The sequence below is a fragment of the Gavialis gangeticus genome, unplaced genomic scaffold (genome assembly GCF_001723915.1).
Source record: "Gavialis gangeticus isolate Ggan-Ray unplaced genomic scaffold, GavGan_comp1, whole genome shotgun sequence".
NCBI classification, from domain to species: domain Eukaryota; kingdom Metazoa; phylum Chordata; order Crocodylia; family Gavialidae; genus Gavialis; species Gavialis gangeticus.
The window spans coordinates 98,828,623-98,841,617 of NW_017729022.1; the positions used below are offsets into that span (position 1 = coordinate 98,828,623).

At 44.5% G+C, this 12,995-nt stretch overlaps 1 protein-coding gene across 2 annotated transcripts in view; it reads left to right on the forward strand.

Annotated features, from left to right (window-relative positions):
• The first annotated feature begins 2,074 nt into the window (after window positions 1-2,074).
• Window positions 2,075-12,995, forward strand: part of RASSF8 (Ras association domain family member 8) — an 85,926-nt gene continuing 75,005 nt past the window's right edge. For both annotated transcript variants that reach the window (XM_019515699.1, XM_019515698.1), the window contains exon 1: window positions 2,075-2,153. The gene's annotated coding sequence lies outside the window, so the exon portion shown is untranslated. The remainder of the gene's footprint in view (window positions 2,154-12,995) is intronic.

Below are 12,995 nucleotides of genomic sequence, written 5' to 3' on the forward strand. Positions count from 1 at the left end.
TGAGTAATGTAGTCATCCCAAGTGTGCGGCACTGAAGGTTTTGTACCGGTCTACATGGACCTATGTACATAATACAAAAAATGGCATATCCCAGGGCTGCCCAACTGGTGTCCCACACCAAGGCATTAAGTTTTAGCTCTTGGGCTTCTGCCTGGCTGCCATTTTCCACCATTGCTGCAGCTACAACAGCAGCTAGAGCCTCCAAGCTCCCGCTTCCTCCTCCAGCTTTTGCTGCATGTCCCCACCATGGGGCAGGGCAGTGCAGAGTGGTGTGGCCCTGGAAGCTGAGGGTGAGCTTAGGGCTATGCAGGCACATGGTGTTGTAGTAGGTAGGGAGTGCAATGTAGTGGGGGTGGGGAAATTCGGCCTATGCAGTCATGCACAGTAGTCAGAGGGGGACATGGACGCATGGTGCAGTGGGTAGGATATGGGGGTTACATGTCAGGGGGAAGGATAGCATTGATGTGGCATGCAACCCAGGGGGCATGTGGCTCAGCTGAGTACAGTCCACCTGTGTGGTCCATGGTGTGATCATCCCCCAGCTGTTTAGAAGTTGGGCAGCCCTGGCTTATGCTATCATTCAATTATACAAATAGAAAATGAAAGAGGATCCAATTATGCAACTCTAGAGAAGACATACAAACTATGGATCATCTGGAGAATTGCTGCTAATGACCTCTGGAGGAGCTTGGGCTCACAAAAGCTTATGCTATATATCTCTGATGTAGCTGGTCTATAGGGTGCAAATGTACCCTGACTTCTGCCTGACTTCAAACTAATGCGGCTAACTACCTTTCTCTGGAGGAACAGTCTTGATTCATTCTAGACCTAGATCGGGCAACAAACTCAAATGCCAACCTTTTAATGTTGCTTTTTAGATTCACTGTACAGATAATGACAAATATCGCTCTTCATGCTTCAGGTTTTTTTATCTTGCATTTGTCCAGTTATATTTATTAAAGCTTTATGCTGTTGGACCAGAGTGCTTACTGAGCCTTTTGTACATTCTTAAATAATTCAAGTCCATAGATAACTATAGTCTCTGCTTGCAGGATGATACTAAACATTCATCATTTTCACCTGCATTTACTCACCAAGATTTGGTTTGTAGGATATTTTTGTGCTTCAGAGACCATAACTGCTTCCTTAGGTTGCCCAGCACTATAGAATTTGACACCTATGTTGTATTACATTAACGTTAGGCATAGGGGACCCTTTTAGCTTAACTAAACATTAGATTTTACCAATCCCTGTCTCAAGGTGTAAATACTGCACTACCCAATTGCCATGTACTGACTGTAATTCCTCCAAGAAGAGAAGGATTAGCTGAAAGAAACTGAAAGTAAGTTTAGAACCAGCCACAAACACAGTGTCTGGATTATGACATGCTGAGGTCCTAAACTATGTCCAGTTTAAGAGGCCCCATATGATAAAAATAATCCAATGTATGTATATTTTTGTCATATTAGAACAATGTGCTTTTTGTTTTGCTTGATTGGTTATTAAAGCCTTGTATACACTGCCACCCCACATTCTAGCATCCCAAGAATCTCATAATTAAATGAGCAGGTTGAGGGGGAGTCAGTGGTGTAGGAGGCAGGATGCTAACATGAGTGGTGGCAGTGACAAAGGCATGCTCTCAAAAGGCTTAATTAAGCAGTCAATCCTGTGACAGCTTTTCAAGACCTATTGAAGTTGATCATGTTGTTATCTGTATTGAAGTAGTAGTATCCTGCTAGGCACTGTACAGGAATTCAGCAGAAAGGCAGGGCCTGCCCTGAGCATCTTGCAATCCATGTATAATATTATTGATGCAACAGGTGTATAGAGGAGACATAGGGAACCCATGAACACAAAGGCAATGACAGGGAGGCAAAACTAGTCAGTCTGAAAAGCAGCTTGCAGCCCGCCAGCTACTGAAGCATAATAGAGGTATTAATGAAATCATTGCAGCAGAGAGGAGCTGTCAAAGCAAAAATTGAAGGAGGATTATGAAAAGGCTGAGCTGATGTTTCTATGAAACTCCTCACATGTACAAATAAGCGGTAGAGGTGCTTGTTGGAATTCAGCAAATCAGTTGACGCAGTGAGAAGAGTAGGGGTCTGAAGATGAAAATAACTAGGGCAGGTGACATAGTCTAAGTGTCAAGCCCAGTAAGTGATCTTTGCAGCAGCTTTCTGAATGAATGTGGAGGACAAAATGGGATTATCCAAGGCAGGAAAGAAAAGAACCTGTAGCAATGGTTGAGATGATCTAGTTGTGAATGGTAAGGACCTCAGAGATGTTATGCAGAGAAGTGTTTAGATGTAGCCAGTACTTGGAAACAAGGATGTAGAGAGAGGGCCAGTTTGGATGCGACTCCAGATTACGAGCTGTTGTGCTGAGGAGGTGGAGGATAGTGTCCCTGGTGACTGAGAAAGGAGAAAAACTGAGCTGGTAGGAAAATAATTTTAATAGATCTGGTTTGGTGGTCTAGCCAAAATTGGTAGTATATAAACTGGAAATGACAGCATATAAACTGATGGACATCTATTACTGGTTTAGCTTTAGGGGCAATGAATTCAGATGACCAGCTGTGTTCTTTTGCATTTTCCTGCAAGACAAAGCTGTTTTGCTGAATGATTTCATGAACACAATGAGGGTTTTTTGCTCAATGGGAGGCCTTGCTCCTTAAATGGTTACGAGTATACTGTGTTTAAGTTAAAAGCAGGACTAAGGCTGCAAATAGATGTCACCCTTGTGCTGCCATAAAAAAAATTATGGTGGTAGAAAACCGAAGCAAATAGATGTTCTTGTTCCTTATTGCTCCACAAATGACCAATACTGAGTAGGATGATTCTATAGTTTGTGCTGCATTTTCCAGCAGATATCCGTTTTACAGCACAGGCAGTCCAGGGCTGCCCACACTCTCCAGCCATCCTGGGCAGGTGCTCGCACGACTTCAGAGGCCCAGCACTGTGGACGAGTGGCCCCAGGTGCCTGGCCCTCCCTGGACAGGCTTCCTTGCTCTTTGATTGCAGACGCGCATCGCACACCCCAGGTCAGGACCAGGTACCCAGAGCTGTTTGTCCTTCACATGTTGCGTGGGGCCAGTGTTCCCCAGGATTGGGTTCCTGCCACTCTTGGGGTCCAATCCTGTCTGCCCATCCATCAGATCACCTGTGCCAGGACGACATCCTGACACAGCTGATCCTACCACAAAGCTGAAGTCTGCTTATAGCCTAAGGGAACTAACTTCCCATCTCCCACAATGGGGTTCAGAATGCCTTGGACTTCATCATCCTTTGCCCTACATTAAGGTTTTACTTTTTAGATGTATTGACATGCTGAAAAAATTCAATTTTAAAAAAAGTCTTAAAACACTTGCCTAGAGGTGTGAAATTTTTAATTAATGCAGTTGACTTCTAAAAATGTAAGCTTGAAAAAGCAGTGAAGTTTGTCCTTTTTTGCTTGGGGAATTGTGAATGTAAGTGCAGCCAGTTGAAAAAAAAACCCTAGAAAGGGACTTTTTTCTTTCTCTTTTTTTTTTTTTTGTTCTCCTTCCTGGACATTTGGTTCCCTGTCCTTTTAGAAAGAAACTGTATGCTATCCTGTCTCTGCCATGGGTCTTTTCCCATAAGGGTTTCTTACAATGTAACTTGTAGGATATTCTTAGAGGCTGCTCTGTTTTATGGAATGATGGATCTTTCATTCTGAAGAAAACTTTCAATGTTCTGTTGCCTTTTTTGAAAAAAAGTGTGGTTTTTCAATGCCTTTTCAATGCCTCACTTTGTTACTGTTTCAGAAACTGAATTTATGTAATTACTTTGAGAGAGAATTCTTCTTTTAATAGCCACATGTGTAATGCTTGTAAACTCTCCATTTAATTGACTTCAAAACTTCTAAATTGTAAAACATTTAAATTGTAAAACCTGGGTTTTTTTTTCCTACATTCCCTTCAGGGAAAACATGAAAATGGACTACTCTATTCATTCCACACCTGTAACTTTCTCAAGAATATAGCAGTTGAGAGTGTCATTTTCTTGTGTTTCCCCAACTTCCAGAATGAGGATGAGTTTGACACTTTCACATATATATTGGTGTTCATCTTGGAATTAGAGGATAGAAACATTTATTTTTACCTGTGACCTTTTTTTCCAGATGGCTCTGTTCATCTTTGTTTGGAGCCAAATCATAGTTTGCCTTTATATGCCCTAAGTGATATTTTGGTAGCAGGATAACTTCAGTTTATGTTATTTATGTTCTGTTTTGAATCCTCTCTCATTCTGTGGTGGAACAGAGAAAATACATTCTGTACATGTAACAGGGAAAATAAAATGAAGGAGGAAAGAGAGGTCTGGCTCACTGGGCAGCAAAGAGGAGGTAGATATATCAAATCAAAAAGAGAAAAGCAAGCCAAGTGGAGGGTAGCTTGTTGAGATGGATTTTGTCCTGAAAGAGAGGAAGAACCTATGCCTGGTCCTGTCCTTAGTTGAGCTTAAACCAACCCACTACTGTTTATCCATTTTATCTAAGGAACATTGAATGCAAAATAAAGTGCACTAACTTCAAGGACTTGAATGTCCTTTAGTCAATGCTGAGTATACTGCCTGGTCTGTACGTGCTAGGAAAGGAGTGCCTGAACACGTGTTTCCCATGATCTCAGCAAGTGCCCTAGGCACGAAACTATTGAACTAAAAAATAGGAGGGCTGCCCTTCTGCTGGCATCAAGCACCCTCTAGTTGTGGGGGGGAGGTGGGGGAAGTTGTTTGTTTTCTGTTTTGTTTGCTTGGGGTGGGGGTTCCCTCTAACTGAAGTTTTGGGACTTACTATTCTACCCAGGCATCTACGCAGCTATAGTGTAGCCTGCTGAACTATATAAACATGCTCAGTAAGGAAACTCAGGACAAAGCGTAGTTATAGGGGTTCTAAACTTCATGTAAGTGCCAAAAACAAAGCTTCCTGGCTATGTATGTACTATTTAGGCACACAAAGATAAAATAGGACTCAGCCATTTGTCTCAAAAAAGCTTTGTGGAAGCTATCAAATTGGTGGGTACTCCATATATTTTTAAGTGAAAGATAAAGAATAGACTTAGCTTTACAGAAAGGAGGATTGAACTACCTCTTGATGAAATGAAGCAGGTTATTTCAATAGTGTTTTGGTGCTAAATACAATTGTGGACAGATATCATCAATCAAATTCTTCTTAAACATTTTCTGGCAACATGTACATGGGATGTGAATAAACTGACATTCTCTTCCTTGTCTAATGCTTTGAGATGTCAACATTTTTTTTAAGACCTGCTTTGGTACAACAGTGGGAAAGAAATGCCCTGTCAGGTAAGGATGTTTGGAGGGAGCCATCCAGGATATATTTGTGGCATTATGGGAATTTTGTGCATTTTATAATTAGTTGTCTTTAAATCTTTGATCTGCAATAGAATTATTCCCTTAGACTTCTGCTTTTTAAATACAAAACCATTGTTTTCTAGAATTGTATAAATATGATGCCTAGGCATAAGCCCCTATACTTTCAATTGTTATTTTTCAGTGGGTATACATTTACTGCAAGGGCTTTCCTTGGTTTCATCACAATGTTTGCCAAAAAGAAAGTGAGATTTTTAGAAGAGTTAGACTGAGTAAGGACAAACATAGGGGGCTCAGGAGGCCACAATAATATGTTTAATTTATCTCTTGACTTGATTCATAGTTCATGCTGAGTTTAATGTTTGGTGTGTGTGAATAGCAGGCTGCTTGTATACTTAGTGCTAGAAGAAGGCATCAGGGTGATGCTTCTAAAGAGTGACGTCTGCCCAAAGAACAGGTGCACCCCAGGTAGCACCAGCCTGACCTACATCTGCATGATTGCCAGATACCAGATGAGTTTTGTTTACTTTCCATGATTATTCAGTCTTAATCTCTACTAAAATGTCCAGTTAAAACCAGTCTTGCTGATAGATTTGTGGTTCTAGCATGTGAAATAGGGACAGAGGTTACCAATTTGCTTCATATAAAATAATGGAACCCCCTTCATTGGTAAGTTGGTAAGGTAGACCAACTACCAGACTCTGCCAGGTTCGAAACAGGACCTTGGAGGGAAAGTCTTCAAGTTCTGTTTGTTAGCAGTTCCAGCTGAATTCAATACACATAAAACAGCTTCCACACCACACACAAAAAATAAATATCAAGATCAGTTTAATGAGTTCAATTTAAAGAATTGCAAGCAATATACAGGATATTTGAGATTTGGTACAGTTGATGGAAAAATATATCCCTAGGACTTAACTGCCAGGTCTGCAAATAATGTCACTGATGTTAATTACCCCCTAGTCTAGATTTAATGAAGGAAGAACCGTATCTCCAAAATATTTTGTGTTAAATTAAATGGGGGCATGCAGGTGTAAAATGCATGTAAAAAGGAACATTATGCTCAGGATCCATTCCAAACAGGGGTAAAATAAAAGGGAATTTAATAGGCCATCTGTTTAATTAGCAAACCTTCTGTTTTGAGTCTTTGTTCATTTTTTGAGGCTTCCAGGGCACTGTGAAATGAATCAAGGTGTGCTAAACCTGATTGCATCTTGATTTGTGCTTCTGAAGCAGTGCAGCATGGACTGAGTGAAATGTCTATGAAGGGACTAGCTCTAAAACTATTGACCAAATGCAACAGCAGTGCGTTAGAGCATGTTTCTGCCTAGGCAGATGGACTTTAAGGCTAAGTACAGATGGCCAGAAAGCCCAAGGCTGAACTGATTCAGTCTTTGCAGGTTAGTCTAATCTGCAGAGATTGAATTGATAAACAAATGAACACACATTCCCTTTTTAATTCAGGAAATGCAGCCACATGCCTGCAGTAGCTCAAGCCAGAAGCCAAGGGGCGCTAGAGCCTGCCTGCCAGCCACTGCCAAAAAGGAGGGAAGAGGGAAAGCCCTCCAAGACTTTTCCTCCCATCCTGCTGGAGCAGAGGGGGTGTGGCCAGACACCACCCTGTGCTCTGCCTGGGTGGCAGGGGGGTAGTGGCATTGAATTCATAAAAACTTGAACAAAAATAGTTCTATCTCTGAAAAACTATAAACTGAAGAACTATAAACACAGCATACAGCCCTCCTACCCCTGACATCTCTAGGATTTGCAGTCTGAATCATAGCAGCAGGATTGTAGGGTTGATCATCATTTCCTCTTCCTGAATCCCAGTGTCTCTGGGATTTGTAGTCCACAGTTACCGCCATAACTAAGCCAGCAGGGCAGGGCAGCTTTGTACTCAGGGGAAGGTGAGTTTAACCCCCTTCCCCTGGCCCCAGACCCCAGCTGGGTTTTGCCTGAGGGGGCCAGTGGGCCAGCCCTCACTGCTCAAGCTAGGGAACAGAGGGGTGAGGCTAGCCCTGATCTCTGGAGCAGGCAGCACAACGCAGCCCAGGGCTCGAAAGCATGCTGGGATGCTGGGGGACTGTGACTTAAACCAGGAAAGGGGTCTGGAACAGATGTTTCATAATCTGGTTTGACCTAAATCAGTTAAAACTGTTTCAATGTAGTATCAGACTTCTCTTAAACCAGTTTCTGATCACTTGTACCGGTTTATGTGCAACTTCTGTCCCTAGCCGAAATTTGCTCTGTGAGGCTGCTAGACCATCCCAACTTCCTTGTCATTCTGCAGCTCTCCAGGCTGGAGAATCCCATTTTGTACTACAGCTCAAATCACCACTACACAGCATCTCACTTCTGATCTGGCTCAACCCTTAGCTAGTCACTAGCCAGCTGGCACAAGGGGAGAAATCAACGTTTTATAGCTAATTAGTCAGCTCTATAGTAAACATCTTATGTAGACTCACCCACTAAGTAGCAGAACTCATCTGCCAAAACCAATTGTTTCCAGCCAGCAGACACATGCTGCTGTGGTATTTGTAAATGAGCATTTGCATCCCAGGTCTGATCCAGACATTTAAGTCTCATCACAAAATAAGAATTGTCAGATATTCAACTTTGCATAGGGCAGGGAGCAGAAAGCAGAGTAAGAAATCAAGTAGAGAGCACATGGTAGGATCAGAAACAGAGCAACAGATCAGTTAGGGAATAGAAAACAAAGCAACAGATTGGGAAGGGGAAGTTAAATGGAATGGCACTCAGAGGGTGCAGGGCTTACCTTGTGGCATACTTGTGAAAAAGGTTTGTCTCCACTGGCATATGGCAGCTGAAGTTTATGAAATGGAAAGAAAAGATTGGGTAAACTCTATACACTGCTTATCTAGTCCTACCTAATAATAAATGCATCTATCCAGATATACTGAGATCTAGTTGTCCTTTTCTTGACTTAAATAATCCAAACTTGTCTAAATTAGCCGGAATTCTGGAGAACCAAACTTTCGCCCCTTTGTCCCATCCTTTTTTTCAGCCAGGACTGATGGCTTGGGTTAAATTGCTGTTAGTATTGTCAGACGATCAGTTTTTAATAGGATACCTAGGTTTTGTAAATATTTTTTTCATAGCATTTGATGATCTGAAAGCCTCATTGCAGAAGATGCATAAATGTAACACCAGCGCAAGGAAGCTGGCCAGCTATATGTTTGCAGTGAGGATGATAAGGCTGGACAGAAGGGAAGCCCTGAGCTTCAGAAAAATTGTAGCAGTCTCATTACTCAGTGTGGTTGCATGCCTATTTTGAAGCTTTCTTTATTCTTTTACAAAAGAAGGTAAATATATAAAAAGTTGCATGGAACAAAGGAGGGACTTTGGGGGACAGGAGTTGTACATGTTGGACTAGATAAATTAAGGATATTCCAGGTATAGGTTGCCAGCAGGAAGAAAGCAAAGAAAACTGAGATGAAGGTGATTCCCAAACCCCTACGGTTCCAGCTCAAATTAGGAAGGAAGCAAACTCTCCAATCTGAGCACTGAAGAACTTTGGGTAAATTAAGCTCAGAAGTATATTTAGTCTCCTACCAATGTCCTGGTCAGCGTTTTCTCTTCTCTTTTCAGTCCTTGCTAGAACCGGGAATGATAATAACCTGTATATTTTTCTGTGTTTTTTAATTGGGCTATTTTTGAATTTCCAAGTTAGTTCAAATTCAGGTACATCAAGTATGAAGGTTTTTTTGGTCTTTTGGGGGTTTTTTTAATCCTCCCTTTCCCCTGGCCTAGTTAAAGTAATTGATTTATGCTGCTGAAGGCAAGAATTGTAATTCTCTGTGTTTGGAAGGTGTCTAACATATATTTTGGGCAGTAGCTCAACATAAATAAGTTTTAGGCTGTCAGTACAAATCTCAGTGAAAAAGTAAAGAAACAGTATTAATTGGGCAGCATTAGCATTAACTGGCAACAAACAATTAATAAAAGAGAAGGGGAAAAAAGCAAGCCTATTACAATAGATACTGTAACCTTATAGATAAGTGGCTGTCCTGAGAGGAGAAATGATAATCGGAATTATTTCTCCTTTCTCAAATATTCCTGTTAGATATTTATTACATAGTTATATAATTCTCATTTGTTCCACCTCTATTTTAGATCCATTACAGCTTCTCTTTGTTTGGAAATTAGTCTGACAGCGAGTTCATAGTACATTTTGCAGGTTTCAAAGTTCATGGATGATCCGTTTCTAGCGTCTGGCAGGGAAGAGTGACATATTAGTGTCTTCGGTGATTATGCAGTTCCCCAATTCAGTTCTGCATATGAGCATAGGTGCTGGGTGACTGCAGCATGTACAACAGGCTGTTTTTATTGATTTGCTTTCATGTTGCTATTTGTTCCATTAAAGTTAGTTTGCCCTTTAAAGTCCAAGTGTCAGTCTTTCCCTTTAACTTAAAACTGTGGAAAAAAAGACTTTAAGGATCAGGTTATTGGTTTTTTTGTGAATGCCAGAAATGCCATTTTTTAAAAAGGAACCATTGGCCAACACTATTCTTATTATTAAAATATTAATATGTTTTTAAACTTTCTAAAATACTGATCCTCAAAAGATGTGTAGAATCATAGTCTGGCATAGAGTTAGTTATGCGTGCTGCATGCAGGAGAAAAATGCCCTAGCTTTGTCGCATTGAAAGAATACTTTGGATGTTTACAGGCAGAGAAACAATTAGGCTGCTGGATGCTTTGCTGATGTATGTGTTGTCACATGGAGAGATGGCTTGTTTTATGCCAGTAAATCTGAACTATTCAACTCGGCATGATATTAATTAAGAAGTTCTTTGTAGTTACACTTGGAATGCAAAGTCTGTTTGTGTGGACAGCCTTTCTAGGAATAAACATTAAGGTGACTGATGGAATCTTTCCTTTTGAGGTTTTTGGTCTGCCCATTATATTAAAAGTCACAAGACCTCCCTAATCTTTGGTACATTGAAGTGGTCTTAACCAAATGAATATTTGAAGTGTTTGTACTTATATGTACTGACATTGCTTGAAATATATTTTAAGTATTGGAGATGTCTTAAGCTGCTAAACCCCTATAGATGAAACTTACAGGGTGCTTATTAATAGATGAAGATAATATAATTGTGTCTTAACTGAAATTCCTAAGAGGCTTAATTTGTGTTAGAGTCTACAGCAGTGATTCTCAACCAGGGTACAACACCCTAGGGTACCTTAAGATCCTGTTAAAGATGTTACAGTATTAGTACCGTTAGGTTCCTAAACATGATTCACAATATTAAACCCAGAGGGTGCATCCAGATGAAGCCTCTTTCAGCATCTCCACCTTCTTTGAGATGCTGCAAGAAGCATGCGCGGAATCAAAAAACATTCCCCGCACTGCAAATTTGCAGCACAGGGGCAAAATTAGACCCCTGGGGTCAAGAAATACCCTGTGGAGGGGGGAGAAATCGGGGCAGGGCATGGTCCAGGTCCGTGCCCTGAGGCAACCAGAAGCTCAGTCCTCCACAGGGATGCTCTGGTAGCCAGTCAGAGTGTCTATGGCTGGCCTTCATCCCAGTGCTGAAACATGCTGCCTGTCTGTATGGGGCAGGCAGCAATGCGAACTGCAGGGACCAGGGCCTGGCTTCGTGGCAGGTAAGTAGGGGATTGGAGGAGACCATGCAGGGGTCTACCTGGCCCCAGCCCCTGTTCATTCCCCCAACTCCCCATTCATTCCCCTGCCCCTCGCTTGCTTTCCTGCCCAGCCCCAGCCCCCCACACTCACTAGCAGTAGCAGCAGCAGTCAGGGCTGCTCAGGGCTTCATGGCATAGGCCCCCTGCATGGGGGACAGTGGGGCTTGGCCCCAGCTGCCTGGCACCCCTGCTGCCACACTGGGTGGCTGTGCCCAGCTCTCAGGGCTCCAGCCACTTGGGCTGAGCAGTGCCGAGCCCCAGGTGACAGCCGCAGCATGCCTCTCCCGCCCCGAGCTACCAAACAGTACGCAGTGCCCTGCCAAGCCAGGCTGCACCCACACAATGGGGCAGCTGCAGTGTGGGTGCCAGGTGGCCAGAGCCAAGTCCCACGCTACACAGGGGGGCTGTGCCATGAGGCTTGTAACAGGGAACCTGCTCCGGGCCAATCTAACTGTGGCCCGCCCACCTGCTTCTGGGCTAACCGCCTGCCTTCTCACACACCATGCCTTGTTAGTAATTAATTAATCATCTAATTAAGCGGGAGGCTGCCCATTTCCTGCCCTGATGCCAGGGGTGCTATCTGCGGCTCCATTCCTCCCCTACACCGCAGCCCAAGCCTCGCAGATGGCATCTAGATGTTAGCATCATCACCGGCCCCCACACTGGGCCCCAGAATCCTCCTAATTGAACCCCGCCTAGATTCCTCTCCTCAGGCGGTCTCATCTGCCTTCATACTAGGCAGCATAGGTCCCTGAACTGCTTCCCCTTCGGGTGTGGTCCCCCCCGGGACCTTTGGCTCACTAGCCCTGGCCTACCTCCAGGCCAGTCAGAACCCCAGGCATGCAGCTCTTGGGCATTCCTCGCGGTGGGCCCCTGGCCCTTTGACCCTTCCAGTCCTGGCCCCAGCATGGACCAGTCAGGGGAAGTTCAGACAGGCCTGAATCTATGGCCTTTTCTCTTTCTCTGGGGGTCCACCCTCCAGGCCCTCTGAACAAGGGGTAACCCACCTAGTTGTGGGGGCTAGGGGTTAAGGCACAGGAAGCACCGCAGGTCCCCCAGTGTATAGAAAATTGTCACTAAGACCCCCTGATAAGGAATTGCCAGGCACCCCTCAGCCTCCAGCTGTGCTCCCACCACCATCTGGATCATAACCTGGTGTCTGAAAGAGTGCATGAGGTGGAGGCTGCGGTCTCAGCGCCCCAGTGTGAGGGCCACCACCAGGGAGATAACTCTCCCCAGGGTTTGGAGCTGGGAGAGCAGGGCCCAGTTGGGGATATAGGAAGGGATGGAGATGAGGACCACCATGGTCCCCAGCTCTTCCGGAGGCTCACTTTCCACCGTGAGCCCCCTCTCCATCGCCTTTTGTGTGGCAGCCTCCAAGGCAAAGAAAAAGACCCTCTTGCCATGAAAGCAGGAGGCTGCCACGATCTTGGGGGCTCCTACTACCCGAGCCAGGACCTGCACCCAGGTCTCAAAAGTGCAGATTCTCCCACTTGGGCAGTTGGTACTTCACCCCATGCCTGTGGGTGGGTGTCAGACAGGGTGACCCACTACCCGAGCTGGAAGGGCCGAATGTGGGAGGGTCCAGGCCCCCCAGCTTCAGGTCTCCCCACAGCTGCCTGTAGATAGCTGCGGTCCCCCCCTCCAGGGGCCACATTGGTGGGGCTAGGGCTAGGGACAGGCTGAGTGTGTGCGCTGGCTGGTGTAGCACACCTGGTCCCCTCAGGTACTGGTGGTCTAGGCTTGGGGGCAGGGCCCTTGCCTTTCCCACCCCAGCTGTGGAGGAGGCTGAAGAGGAGCCCTTCCCACTGCCCTTGCCCTTGGTCCCTGATGAAGGGAGACAGGGCTTGAGAGCCCCTCCGGGGATAGGGGGGCCTGGTCCTGTTGGCTCCCTACTGGAGTCCCGCCTGCCCCTGCGGCAGAGGTTGCAGTCTTCTCCACCCCCAGAGAAGGTTGGTCGGACTCTGCCTCTGGGGTGCA